Source organism: Mytilus galloprovincialis, chromosome 11, assembly GCF_965363235.1.
Source record: "Mytilus galloprovincialis chromosome 11, xbMytGall1.hap1.1, whole genome shotgun sequence".
Taxonomy (NCBI): domain Eukaryota; kingdom Metazoa; phylum Mollusca; class Bivalvia; order Mytilida; family Mytilidae; genus Mytilus; species Mytilus galloprovincialis.
Window position 1 is genome coordinate 40,380,585 of NC_134848.1, and position 15,774 is coordinate 40,396,358.

General features: G+C 32.9%; 1 protein-coding gene across 2 annotated transcripts in view; it reads right to left on the reverse strand.

Moving 5' to 3' along the window:
• The window catches only part of LOC143052176 (uncharacterized), a 142,706-nt gene that overhangs the window by 78,665 nt on the left and 48,267 nt on the right, over nucleotides 1-15,774 (reverse strand). The gene's annotated exons all lie outside the window — the stretch shown is intronic.

The window sequence follows — 15,774 nt, forward strand, 5'->3', positions numbered from 1 at the left end:
ATTCCTCTCGTAATGAGGTTTCGAATGAGGTATAAGGTTTATCTATAATTAGGGGCTAAAGGGTCGCAGCAGTCCATTCCATTATTCAAAATATCCATTTCATTATTAAAAATTGGCTATTTCTTAATTTTCACGCGTATTTCGATATTTAAGTCCTTTGTTACTCCTCTAATATGCGTTGCGGAACATGTTGTCAATATCCATTTTGTTCCTCTCGTTATAAGCTTTCGAATGAGGTATAAGGTTTATCTTTAATTAGGGGCTAAAGGGTCGCAGCAGTCCATTCCATTATTCAAAATATCCATTTCATAATTGGCTATTTCTTAATTTTCACGCGTATTTCGATATTTAAGTCTTTCGTTACTCCTCTAATATGCATTACGGAACATGTTGACTATATACATTTTGTTCCTCTCTTGATAAGCTTTCGATTGAGGGATAATATATATTTGTAAATAGGGGCTGAAGGGTCCTGTCGGTCCATTTCATTATTCAAAATTGACTATTTCTTAATTTTCACGCGTATTTCGATATTTAAGTCCTTCGTTCCTCCTCTAATGTGCATTGCGGAACATGTTGACTATATACATTTTGTTCCTCTCGTAATAAGCTTTCGAATGAGGTATAAGGTTTATCTTCAATTAGGGGCTAAAGGGTCGCAGCAGTCCATTCCATTATTCAAAATATCCATTTCATTATTAAAAATTGGCTATTTGTTAATTTTCACGCGTATTTCGATATTTAAGTCCTTTGTTACTCCTCTAATATGCGTTGCGGAACATGTTGTCTATATCCATTTTGTTCCTATCGTTATAAGCTTTAGAATGAGGTATAAGGTTTATCTTTAATTAGGGGCCAAAGGGTCGCAGCAGTCCATTCCATTATTCAAAATATCCATTTCATTATTCAAAATTGGCTATTTCTTAATTTTCACGCGTATTTCGATATTTAAGTCCTTCGTTACTCCTCTAATATGCGTTGCGGAACATGTTGACTATATACATTTTATTCCTCTCGTAATGAGGTTTCGAATGAGGTATAAGGTTTATCTATAATTAGGGGCCAAAGGGTCGCAGCAGTCCATTTCATTATTCAAAATATCCAATTCATTATTCCAAATTGGCTATTTCTTAATTTTCACGCGTATTTCAATATTCAAGTCCTTCGTTACTCCTCTAATATGCGTTGTGGAACATATTGACTATATACCTTTTGTTCCTCTATTGATAAGCTTTCGATTGAGGTATAATATATATCTGTAATTAGGGGCTGAATGGTCCTGCCAGTCCATTCCATTATTTAAAATATCCATTTCATTATTCAAAATTGGCTATTTCTTAATTTTCACGCGTATATCGATATTTAAGTCCTTTGTTACTCCTCTAATATGCATTGCGGAACATGTTGACTATATACATTTTGTTCCTCTCGTAATAAGCTTCCGAATGAGGCATAGGGTTTATCTATAATAAGGGGCTAAAGGGTCGCAGCAGTCCATTCCATTATTCAAAATATCCATTTCATTATTCAAAATTGGCTATTTCGCAATGTTCATGCGTAATTCGATATTTAAGTCCTTCGTTGATCCTCTAATATGGGTTGCGGAACATGTTGACTATATACATTTTGTTCCTCTCGTTATAAGCTTTCGAATGAGGTATAAGGTTTATCTATTAGGGGCTAAAGGGTCGCAGCAGTCCATTCCATTATTCAAAATATCCATTTCATTATTCAAAATTGGCTATTTCTTAATTTTCACGCGTATTTTGATATTTAAGTCCTTCGTTTCTCCTCTAATATGCGTTGCGGAACATGTTGACTATATACATTTTGTTCCTCTCGTTACAAGCTTTCGAATGAGGTAGATAGTTTATCTATAAGGGGCTAAAGGGTCGCAGCAGTCCATTCCATTATTCAAAATATCAATTTCATTATTCCAAATTGGCTATTTCTTAATTTTCACGCGTATTTCGATATTTAAGTCCTTCGTTCCTACTCTAATATTCGTTGCGGAACATGTTGACTATATACATTTTCTTCCTCTCTTGATAAGCTTTCGAATGAGGTATAAGATTTATCTATAATTAAGGGTGAAAAGGTCGCAGAAGTCCATTGAATTATTCAAAATATATATTTCATTATTCAAAATTGGCTATTTCTTAATTTTCACGCGAATTTCGATATTTAAGTCCTTTGTTACTCCTCTAATATGCATTGCGGAACATGTTGACTATATACATTTTGTTCCTCTCGTAATAAGCTTTCGAATGAGGTATAAGATTTATCTATAATTAAAGGCTAAAGGGTCGCAGCAGTCCATTCCATTATTCAAAATATCCATTTCATTATTCAAAATTGGCTATTTCTCAATGTTCATGCGTAATTCGATATTTAAGTCCGTCGTTACTCCTCTAATATGCGTTGCGGAACATATTGACTATATACCTTTTGTTCCTCTGTTGATAAGCTTTCGATTGAGGTATAATATATATCTGTAATTATGGGCTGAAGGGTCCTGCCAGTCCATTTCATTATTCAAAATATCCATTTCATTATTCAAAATTAACTATTTCTTAATTTTCACGCGTATTTCGATATTTAAGTCCTTCGTTACTCCTTTAATATGCATTGCGGAACATGTTAACTATATACATTTTGTTCCTCTCTTGATAAGCTTTCGATTGAGGTATAATATATATCTGAAATTAGGGGCTGAAGGGTCCTTCTAGTCCATTTCATTATTCAAAATATCTATTCCATTATTCAAAATTGACTATTTCTTAATTTTCACGGGTATTTCGATATTTAAGTCCGTCGTTACTCCTCTAATATGCGTTGCGGAACATATTGACTATATACCTTTTGTTCCTCTCTTGATAAGCTTTCGATTGAGGTACAATATATATCTGTAATTATGGGCTGAAGGGTCCTGCAAGTCCATTTCATTATTCAAAATATCCATTTCATTATTCAAAATTGACTATTTCTTAATTTTCACGCGTATTTCGATATTTAAGTCCGTCGTTACTACTCTAATATGCATTGCGGAACATGTTGACTATATACATTTTGTACCTCTCTTGATAAGCTTACGAATGAGGTATAAGGTTTATCTATAATTAGGGGCTAAAGGGTCGCAGCAGTCCATTCCATTATTCAAAATATCCATTTCATTATTCAAAATTGGCTATTTCTCAATGTTCATGCGTAATTCGATATTTAAGTCCGTCGTTACTCCTCTAATATGCGTTGCGGAACATATTGACTATATACCTTTTGTTCCTCTCTTGATAAGCTTTCGAGTGAGGTATAATATATATCTGTAATTAGGGGCTGAAGGGTCCGCCAGTCCATTTCAGTATTCAAAATTGACTATTTCTTAATTTTCACGCGTATTTCGATATTTAAGTCTTTCGTTACTCCTCTAATATGCATTACGGAACATGTTGACTATATACATTTTGTTCCTCTCTTGATAAGCTTTCGATTGAGGGATAATATATATTTGTAAATAGGGGCTGAAGGGTCCTGTCGGTCCATTTCATTATTCAAAATTGACTATTTCTTAATTTTCACGCGTATTTCGATATTTAAGTCCTTCGTTCCTCCTCTAATGTGCATTGCGGAACATGTTGACTATATACATTTTGTTCCTCTCGTAATAAGCTTTCGAATGAGGTATAAGGTTTATCTTCAATTAGGGGCTAAAGGGTCGCAGCAGTCCATTCCATTATTCAAAATATCCATTTCATTATTAAAAATTGGCTATTTGTTAATTTTCACGCGTATTTCGATATTTAAGTCCTTTGTTACTCCTCTAATATGCGTTGCGGAACATGTTGTCTATATCCATTTTGTTCCTATCGTTATAAGCTTTAGAATGAGGTATAAGGTTTATCTTTAATTAGGGGCCAAAGGGTCGCAGCAGTCCATTCCATTATTCAAAATATCCATTTCATTATTCAAAATTGGCTATTTCTTAATTTTCACGCGTATTTCGATATTTAAGTCCTTCGTTACTCCTCTAATATGCGTTGCGGAACATGTTGACTATATACATTTTATTCCTCTCGTAATGAGGTTTCGAATGAGGTATAAGGTTTATCTATAATTAGGGGCCAAAGGGTCGCAGCAGTCCATTTCATTATTCAAAATATCCAATTCATTATTCCAAATTGGCTATTTCTTAATTTTCACGCGTATTTCAATATTCAAGTCCTTCGTTACTCCTCTAATATGCGTTGTGGAACATATTGACTATATACCTTTTGTTCCTCTATTGATAAGCTTTCGATTGAGGTATAATATATATCTGTAATTAGGGGCTGAATGGTCCTGCCAGTCCATTCCATTATTTAAAATATCCATTTCATTATTCAAAATTGGCTATTTCTTAATTTTCACGCGTATATCGATATTTAAGTCCTTTGTTACTCCTCTAATATGCATTGCGGAACATGTTGACTATATACATTTCGGTCCTCTTGTAATGAGCTTTCGAATGAGGTACAGTGGAGATCACTTCTAACCTCTCATTAGAACTGTCAGAATATTCTGTCATAGAACTGTTCTAACCTGTCCTAGAACAGTTCTAGCTAGAACAGTTCTACCCTAGAACTGTTCTAGGTAGAACTGTCAGGATCAGTTCTAGGTAGAACTGACTAAATCAGTTCTAGGTAGAACTGTCAGGATCAGTTCTAGGTAGAACTGTCTAAAACTGTTCTAGGTAGAACTGTCAGCAGAACAGACTAAATCAGTCAGGACTGTAGAACAGTTCTAAATGACGTCACTGCAGAAAGGGCAATTTAGAATTCAGAAGAAAAAATCAGTTCCAATTACTTTACTATATATAATAACAGATGTTTTTATATTTTTTACTGATCAAAATTTACATGTACAAATATCGAAGTGGATAGGAGGTTATCCAACTCATCGGAGAAATATTTTTATGAGATTGCAAATGAAACATCATTGTTTACGTTTCTTCGTTCCCCGTTTTTAACAGTCTCTTCGTAAATATAACTCTGCATTTAATTCAAGTAAATTTAACCTTGTTTGCCTTGGATTTACATTCATGATTTAAGATTCTGTTTTGACAAATGCTCAAACGAAAATTGTACAGTGGATGAATTATGGGATATCATAGTAATGAACACAGTGTTGTTAAACGCAAGAAAACTATGTACATTTGCACTGAGGTCTCAGATTTGCATTATCTCGTTGCCAAACTTACCCATAACGATAATGAATAATATCTGGGAGTCTGGAACGTCAGAAAAATATACTCGATCTGAACATGAATGAAATATTTGCCACTGGACGTAAGGCTACAAACAAAACCAATCATTTTCCTTCTTCAAATTATATTAACAGTATAGTCAGTATACCTTTCCAAGAAGAGAACTTCTCATACATGTACTTTTCATTTTAAAATAAAGTATATGAATAAGTTATGTGAGTGTTGGATGATGCCGTTAAATAGTTTTGTTTAAAAAAAAACCATCATGAACTACTGACTAAATAAAAAGTCACTTTTTGTGACGGTTCATTATTTAATAATTTAAGTTTGGATGTAACGGGTCTTCTGTCGTTATTGTGTTATCAGCGCCCATAGACATAAGTTAGTCATGTGACCGTAATGTCATTAACGTTTTTTCATGGTTTGGCAAGGTTTAAAATGGAATTTAGAATTAAATTATAAGAAATGACTTATCATTCCCTCTTTTAGGAACAGTTAACTTTATGAAAATATCTCTATTCAAATCCATTCTACATCTGTTTGAAGATTGAGGTCAAAGGCACTTTTCATACTCTGTCTATTCGAAATAACATAAAAAATGTGGTGCACACTATTAAAAAACCCGCTTCGCGCATTTTTACATTAAAAAAAGCAAAATGATCAGTTTTGGCTGATGCAGTCATATATGGTCAGATTTGGTTGATGCTGTCAAATATGGTCAGTTTTGATTGATGCAGACACATATTTTTGTTACATGAGTCAGTCTGAGGTATGAAAACTACTGATGTTTGTTCAATTTCCAATATTGCAGTTATTTATATATACTACAGTAAAAAAAATACAACTGAAGTACTGTTCAACTATATAGACTCACATAAAAAAAAGCAAATATGGTCAGTTTTGGTTGATGCGGTCAAAAGATTTTATTATACAACTCAGTCTGAAGTATGAAAACTACTGATATTTGTTTACGATTCAATACTTTGAATAAAAAGAGGATATACTGGCACTATAAATTCATGCGAACAAAATTTTGAGGTCATTGTTTTCCAATATTGCTGTAACTTGTATATTACAGTCCCTCTTGACCTAAAATTATAACTGAATTACTGTGCAGCTTTATAGATTTGCAGAAAGAAAGAGCAAATAAGGTCAGTTTAGATTGATGCGGTCAAAAGATTTTATTACACGACTCAGTCTGAAGTATGAAAAGTACTGATATTTGTTTACGATTCAATACTTTGAATAAAAAGAGGACATGCTGGCACTATAAATTCATGCGAACAAAATTTTGAGGTCATTGTTATCCAATATTGCTATAACTTGTATATATTACAGTCCCTCTTGACCTAAAATTATAACTGAATTACTGTACAGCTATATAGATTTGCAGAAAGAAAGAGCAAATAAGGTCAGTTTAGATTGATGCGGTCAAAAGATTTTATTACACGACTCAGTCTGAAGTATGAAAACTACTGATATTTGTTTCAATTCAATACTTTGAATAAAAAGAGGACATGCTGGCACTATAAATTCATGCGAACAAAATTTTGAGGTCATTGTTATCCAATATTGCTATAACTTGTATATATTACAGTCCCTCTTGACCTAAAATTATAACTGAATTACTGTACAGCTATATAGATTTGCAGAAAGAAAGAGCAAATAAGGTCAGTTTAGATTGATGCGGTCAAAAGATTGTATTACACGACTCAGTCTGAAGTATGAAAACTACTGATATTTGTTTACGATTCAATACTTTGAATAAAAAGAGGACATGCTGGCACTATAAATTCATGCGAACAAAATTTTTAGGTCATTGTTTTCCAATATTGCTGTAACTTGTATATTACAGTCCCTCTTGACCTAAAATTATAACTGAATTGCTGTACAGCTATAAAGATTTGCAGAAAGAAAGAGCAAATATGGTCAGTTAAGATTGATGTGGTCGAAAGATTTTATTACACGACTCAGTCTGAAGTATGAAAAGTACTGATATTTGTTTACGATTCAATACGTTGAATAAAAAGAGGACATGGTGGCACTATAAATTCATGCGTACAAAATTTTGAGGTCATTGTTTTCCAAAATTGCTATAACTTGTATATATTACAGTCCCTCTTGACCTAAAATTATAACTGACTTGCTGTACAGCTATATAGATTTGCAGAAAGAAAGAGCAAATAAGGTCAGTTTAGATTGATGGGGTCAAAAGATTTTATTACACGACTCAGTCTGAAGTATGAAAACTACTGATATTTGTTTACGATTCAATACTTTAGGTCATTGTTTTCCAATATTGCTATAACTTGTATATATTACATTCCCTCTTGACCTAAAATTATAACTGAATTACCGTACAGCACCCTTTTCATGGAAGATCAATGCATTTGAATGAGGACAATAAATTTTAGTTGGACCCCCCCCCCTTTTTTTTTTTAAACTGCTGGTTCCGTCCGTGGTGTTTTGGGCCGGAATAACGTACTAGTATTACATTAAGGTCAGATAATTTTGTTATGTAAAACGAGTCATCCTGACTCCCCAAATGACAAATGTAAAATAAATGAAATAATAATGCCCCCCCCCCCCCAATATTAACGGCTTAATATATGTTCAAAAAATGAAAGAAAAACAAATAATTTATGTAACACATCAACAAAAGAAAATCACTGAATAACAGGCTCCTGACTTGGAACAGGCACATACATGCAGAATATGACGAGGTTAAACATGTTCTCTTGCCGATTATAAATCTGAAATAAAACCGGCAAAATAGCAAAACTCTATATAATATTAATCGCTATTTTGCCGAAGCCTTTATATTAAGACAAATATTTCTTAAAACTTATAAATCAATTCTAGCCGTAGAATTTATAAATCAATTTTAGCCGTAGAATTTATAAATTAATTCTGGCCGTAGAATTTATAAATCAATTCTAGCCGTAGAATTTGAAATCAATTCTAACCGTAGAACTGTTCTAGAAGTAGAACCGACCAAAGATTTGGTCAGTTCTAGCTAGAACTGTCTAAAACTGTTCTAGGGTAGAACTTTCAGGATCAGTTCTAGCTAGAACTGTCCAAATCAGTTCTAGGTAGAACTGACCAAATCAGTTCTAGCTAGAACAGTTCTAACCTAGAACTGACTAAAAGGTGTCAGGCTGACAGTTCTACATACTGTTCTAGAACAGTTCTCCTGACAGATTCTGACAGAATTTATGAGAGGTTAGAACTGATCTCCACTGTATAAGGTTTATCTATAATTAGGGGCTAAAGGGTCGCAGCAGTCCATTCCATTATTCAAAATATCCATTTCATTATTCAAAATTGGTTATTTCTCAATGTTCATGCGTAATTCGATATTTAAGTCCGTCGTTACTCCTCTAATATGCGTTGCGGAACATATTGACTATATACTTTTGTTCCTCTCTTGATAAGCTTTCGAATGAGGTATAAGGTTTATCTATAATTAGGGGCTAAGGGGTCGCAACAGTCCATTCCATTATTCAAAATATCCATTTCATTATTCAAAATTGGCTATTTCTTAATTTTCACGCGTATTTCAATATTTTAGTCCTTCGTTACTCCTGTAATATGGGTTGCGGAACATATTGACTATATACCTTTTGTTCCTCTCTTGATAAGCTTTCGATTCAGGTATAATATATATCTGTAATTAGGGGCTGAAGGGTCCTGCCAGTCCATTCCATTATTCAAAATATCCATTTCATTATTCAAAATAGGCTAACATGTTTAACCCCGTCACATTATTTATGTATGTGCCTGTCCCAAGTCAGGAGTCTGTAATTTAGTCGTTGTCGTTTGTTTATGTGTTACATATTTGTTTTTCGTTCATTTTTTAAAATAAATAAGGCCGTTAGTTGTCTTGTTTAAATTGTTTAACATTGTCTTATTGGGGCCTTTTATAGCTGACTATGCGGTATGGGCTTTGCTCATTGTTGAAGGCTGTGCGGTGAGCTATAGTTGTTAATGTCTGTGTCATTTTGGTCTTTTGTGGATATTTGTCTCATTGGCAATCATACCACATCTTCTTTTTTATATTTCCTCATTTTTATGCATATTGTGGCATTTAGGTCCTCCGTAAACCCTCTTATGGTCATTGCGAATGAAAATGAAGCTATAGTGTCACAGTCAATTTTTTAAATATTTTTGTCACTATTCACCGCTTCAATTTGAATAATGAAACATAAACCATTTCATTTTTCATTATTCATTTTTTAATATTGAATAGTGAATAGTGAACTATTTCATTATTCATTATTGAATAATGAATAATGAACTACGAATAATGGATGTACTTCAGCGCGGTCTTTCCAGAGTTTAAACTAACACTAATTTTCTTAATCACCCCTATCTCGAATGAAGGGTTACCACAAATTTCAATGTAAACACTATGCACATGTATATTTACAGGTAACACTCCCAAGTTATGTTTATATGAGATGGAACACAGAGAGCATAACTGGGAACCAGTATGTAAACAAAATTAATTTTCTATGAATATTCTAAATCTCCCCAAAAGAGGCGTGGTTTGAGAAACAGCTGTATTTACAAAGTACAACCTATAGAAGACGGAGAGATTTTTATCATAAACTATTCAAGTCTATCATGTTGGAAGGTTCACATTGTTTAAGATGCACATAGACCTAGATAAATGGCACGTGCTCTTAATACTGCTTTAGCTGTCAATGCTATGTTTTCCAAAACTGTTTGCTATTTTCTTTGGTATCTAGCTCCTATTCTATTGTCAACACAATTGTTGAATGGTTTCATTTATACATCGGTCGTTATATATTTTTGTAGTTCTTTCAATTCCCCCCTTATAATCCGTCCATATGAATATTTTTCCGTTCTTTCCGTTTCCGTTCCGTTTTCCGTTTCCGCCGTTTAGCAACACCCGATCTGAGAGTACTCGCAGTTACTGACAGACAGCCAAAAGCAAACAACAACTAAGAAAAAGAATCATGCTTCTAAGACGTACATGTACATGCAGTTATCAATCAGTACACATCCAATGTATTCCAGTCAAGACGTCGTAAACAGTCAGAAAAACAAACATGACATTGTACAATTCAAAGATACAGGTAACGACATATTGTTCATTCATGAAAGTGCATTTTTATACAAAAATAATATCTAGTTTGCTTCATATTTACTGAAGATCTTAATTACAGTGTTGGATTTGTTACCGTTTAGAATAAGTTATTAAATAGGTCGATAAATTTACCAGGGGCCAGTTTTACGAAGCTGTCTTAGAAAAAAGACATGTATTATGATGGTCTTCCGACGTATGCAGGTCCTAAGAGGGTTTCACATAGTGTTTATAACTTAGGTCATCTCTTAAAGTTGTTCATAAAGTTAGGACTACACTATATGTGTCATATGAGTCATAAGTCCAGACATCATAACATGAGTTGTAAACAAATATGTCTGCTTTAGTTTGCATGCATCTCGGACAACAATAACAACAACATACGTAGATAAAGAATTTTCCGAGGACCTGAGAGACGACGAAGAAATAGTAAGAAAAACAGACTTTCATGTCTCATGATTATATTTTTTTTCAGAATTTTTTTATTTTATCTTCAAAGACCACCGAGGATATCTGACGCTTTACCGGTGTCTTTAAAAGTCATGGTTGCGTTAAGATGTTTCGCAACGGGGAGTTTTCAGCTTGTCATTGACGACGTAAACAGCATTTCGATCTCGAGTGTTTGAAGAATTACCCGTTATGTGACAAAGTGTTTGAAAATAGAATGCAACCATTATGTTAAGATGCTAACTGATCGAACACACCTTCATAACATAACGGAATGCTTTGATAGCACTGTTGTCTTCCCAAATAACGTAGGCGCAATGGACGAGACGCACATTAGGATAAAATCTCAATTAGAAGATGAACAGAAACATGTGAACAGAAACAACTACCACTCTGTTGATGTCCAAGGAGTTTGTTACTTTAACATGAAATTTCTGAAGATTGTAGCTAAATGGCCAGGTGCAACTTCATTTTGGCTAACTCTAGCTTATTTTAGCTTTAGTGAAATTTTTCAGAACAGAACAATCGATCATGAATGGCTGATAGGAGTATCTGCTCGGACCATAGCTTCTCACTCCTCGTCAATTTCTTCATTTATTGAATCCTTTCAGATTTTAACTCAAAACCGTGTTGTTTTTATAAAGAGTTGTGGCATGTTTTTTTTGTTTTGAAAGGGAAATCATTTTACGTACCATGTTAATATTACACGAAATGCTTAAGATTTGAAATATATAGGAATTAATTATTGATGTTATACAGATGACTGAAACATTGGTACAACATAATAAACATGACCTTCAGCTTGACAGAAAGTTTGCAGTATGTTGAATCCATGCATGGTAGGTTTAGGTTGGCAGTACGTAAGATTTGTGACATTTAGGTTGGCATAATGTTGGCAATACGTTGGATTCTTGACATTAAGGTTTGAATAGTGTTGGTAATACGTTGGATTCTTGACATTAAGGTTGGCAATATGTAGTTTATGTTGGGTAAAAGTTGTTGGCCCAACATATAGCCAACTGTTGGCAATGACGTTGGCCCGATGAGCAAAAAGTTGTTGGGCCAACAATGGCTTACAATATTTGGCCAACAAAGATGCCAACAAACAGCCAATGTTTGATGCTATCTGGGATGTATTTCAGATATTTAGCCTCTGACATTCAATTTTGACACAACATCATCGAGTTTTGTTGTATTCACTGTTTCGTCAAAATTCAGCTCAATGTATGAATCATATGAATATGAGACAATGGCTACTTTGAAATTGTTTGGGGTTATCTCCCATTTGTTAATAGTGGATAGAATAATGTTTTTAGTGGCATTGATTTTTTTCCTGGTCAAAACTGCTGGAGCTGTCGATGACAAATACTACATCAGCTGGATAAGGCTTACACAAATCTTCAAAAAAAAAAATCATGGCTGAAAAGTGTTATTTAGAAAAACATATAATGAATGCAAATGTAGATATATTACAAATGATCATAAGAAAAGTATTATTTACAAGACATTTCAAACGTTCCTATTAGTCAAAAGGACATTTTGTAGGTATGGGCATCTCTTGTTTAGCTTAAATTGTGTATCGTTAGCGAAAACCAGATAGCATATTAAAAGCTTAATGATACATATTATTTGAATATTGAAAGGGTCTAACTGAACTTTTTCTACACTCTAAATTATCAACTCTGTACGTCAACTCATCTTCAATTTTTCTGATATTGTGTTTAGAATTAATTTTGTATTGCATTTTGTTATATGTCTCTAATTAAGAGTTGGTTTTAGTAAAACTTCACCCAGGATTAAGCACTAATTACAGAACCTAACTATCTCAGTTACTGTTCTCGTCCTCATTGCATTTTCATTGCATGTTAAGTAAACAACCAACGATCAATCAATAAATATTTCAAAATCATTTATATTGATCTCAGATTGAAGACATTGGTTCATATTTAACACACAACACTTTTGCAATCATATATCATCTTATTTTAATTTTTATTGTACATCAAATATTTACCTTGAAATATTTAGTTTTATGGGCATATGTGTACTAGTCCAATAATATTTTCAACAATTCGACATTCAAATCAATATTGTCAAGTGTTTATTCTATTTACGCTCATAAAGTAGTTTAAATGTCTTTATCTTAGTAACGAAGTACTATCAGCCAATCATATTTAACTTCCTGTATTCAAAAGTTGTACCTGACGTGATAATACAATTTATTTTACAGATTAAAAGCAGGTAAGTTGATGTTTATTTAACCTTTTTCAGATTGATGTTTCGAATCGCACTGGTAGTTTTTTGTAGGCGAAAATCCTGTCTGGTGTACACTTGTTTTATTTTAATTATAAATGATGAATTTATTTACAAAAAAAATGTTGAAAAGAAATATTGCAACACAAAATGGATCAATCTTAAAAGACAATGCAATCAACCTAAGCTAGATTGTAAAGAAGCCGATAACCAGACAAGTTTAAAAACCAATGATAAACCCGAGGTCAACTATAAAAAAAGATAACTTTATGTCAAATTCTAAATCAACCTGAACTTAGGCAACATGGACAATATAGAATAAATTATGGAAAGTTCTTAATAGGAGTGTTTAAACATATGTTATAACAAACTAGCTCAATATTGGACGCACTGATTACTTTTTTTATTTTGTCCATCAGGTAAAAGTGTCAAAGCTTTCCAATTAAAAAAAGTTAGACTGATAAATCGTTTTCATGCAATTTATTGGCCTCTTAAAATCATTTAACCTCATACTGTTTTTCTGTATTCAGTTAGATTTTAGAAATAGGGAAAACAATCTGAACTCGTCTTATATTGCTTCGCTTTTTTATAGTTTGTCGACAGTTTCTTAACTTCCCGAACCTTTTGCAAAATGTATGATGTCTGAAAAATAATAATCACAAACTAAACCAAACACTGATTCATACACAAGCATATTGATTTATCATGTTGTTTATCCTTTTTTTCATAACAAATGTCTGACTACTTAAGGCCTGATTTTGTTTTAACATTATAATAGTTTATCTCTTGAAGACGTATATTTACCTGTATATTACCTGTGAAATCATACTCATCAGATTCATTTTGGTTTTTCCTTTAATTGTTCCTTCAATTCTTCTAAACATATTTATACTTAACAAATTTTATAAAATACGAATTACTTTTAGGGAAATACCTTTTAAACTTGTTGCCAAAATGCAAACATTTGACGACTATATTAATAAAAGTATATACAATAATTCATTACAGAGTCAACGAACATTACAATTGCTTATTAAACTCTGTCGTATATAAATTTGTTGAATGCCACTAAAATTTGAATGTGCTTGATGTATTTTTTTTTATTTTCTTCGGTAAAAGAGAGAGAGAGAGAGAGAGAAGAAGCGTAGAGAAAAAATGTCGACTATAGATTTTTGTCGAACGTTTTGTAAATGTCCCTACAAATATTGGACACCAACATTTCAAATGTGGTAGCTATATTTATATTCAATATTTTGAATAGCTATATAAGATCTTTTCTAGTGCTTAAAGATTTTCATTTGTCAAAAAGTAAACAAATGCTCACTAGGTCCTTAAAGCAAAAACTTATCTCTGTTGACGGGTTGTAATATAGTAGGTAGACATCTTAGACGAATCGGTCACTGAGGCCTACTGTAACCATTCGGGGCCCACTTCAGAGTGTTCAAAATTAAACTGGTGTTGTTAACATAAAACAAAATAACGATTCACAAAAAAAAAATATAACTCAATAAATAAAATGTGACAATATCATTCTGCTTTTATTGGTATCAAATTTGTTAAAACCCATCCATTAAAGAGCGCAATACATTGTTTCACAATCACAAATTAAAAAAAACCCCATTTATACCGTACTAGAAACAAAATTAAGGTGATGATACTATGTCAGTGTATAGGTTCATTTAGAAGGACGTTGGCCTGTTCGTTTTTAAAGCAACCATGTCAACACAGACCGGAGTATAAGGTTCACAAATGAATTGAAAGTTTTAAGACATATTTCAACGTTTAAAGAAATTCGGAGATATTAAGAAGTAAACAAACACAAGTACGTCATTTACATGTGGATTTATGGATCCTGACAGTCAAACCGTAGAACAGTTTTAACAGTTCTACCATTTAACAGTTTTTATTAGTTCAGCTTTATAAGAGTGTTAATATTTACGACAGTTCTTCAACATACTATTTTCATGAGGGATCTATTTATGGTTGATAATGACAACAGTAGTATACCTGTGTTAAAAAGTCCCTAATTGATTAAGAGAAAACAAATCTGGATTTCAAACCAAAATTTGGGAAACAACAATTATAAATTGAAAACAAGGAAACAACAGGAACACCGAAGTGCGACAAAACCAAACCAACACACATAGAAAGGAACTATTTGATTAGACTTGCCATATTCCTGACTTGGTACAGAACATTTTAAGAAAAAAATGGTGGGTCGAACTTGGTTCATAGGCTAGCCAAACGTCCCGCTTTATGACAGTTAAAAATGTCGCTGATATGACTACTACGTACTAGAATAAGAGGTGTTAGAACTATTTTCAGATTGAAATGTCGAATTACACGCTGTACATCATCATTTATACCATTTTAGTCATTCTACATTTACAGCATTATCATTTTTATTGCAGTTTTGGGTTGTTTATCTTGTGTGAACTGCTTGAGATGGATACGCGTCTCATTTTATTTGCTCTGAGTTTTCTACAATCTGTTTTGACAACTACAGGTATATTTTGACATATTTTATTTAAATTTGTAGGTACCTTCACCTGTGTCAATTATTTTATAAATAGATAAAGTAGATACCAAAGAAATACTAAAACCATGAATGGGAGTAAATTTGGTCGGGTTGGTGTCTCTTTGACATATGACATATTCCACATTGCCATTCTCAATTTTACAAAAACTGGCTACCACACTCAGTCAAAACAAATGAAAAAAAAAA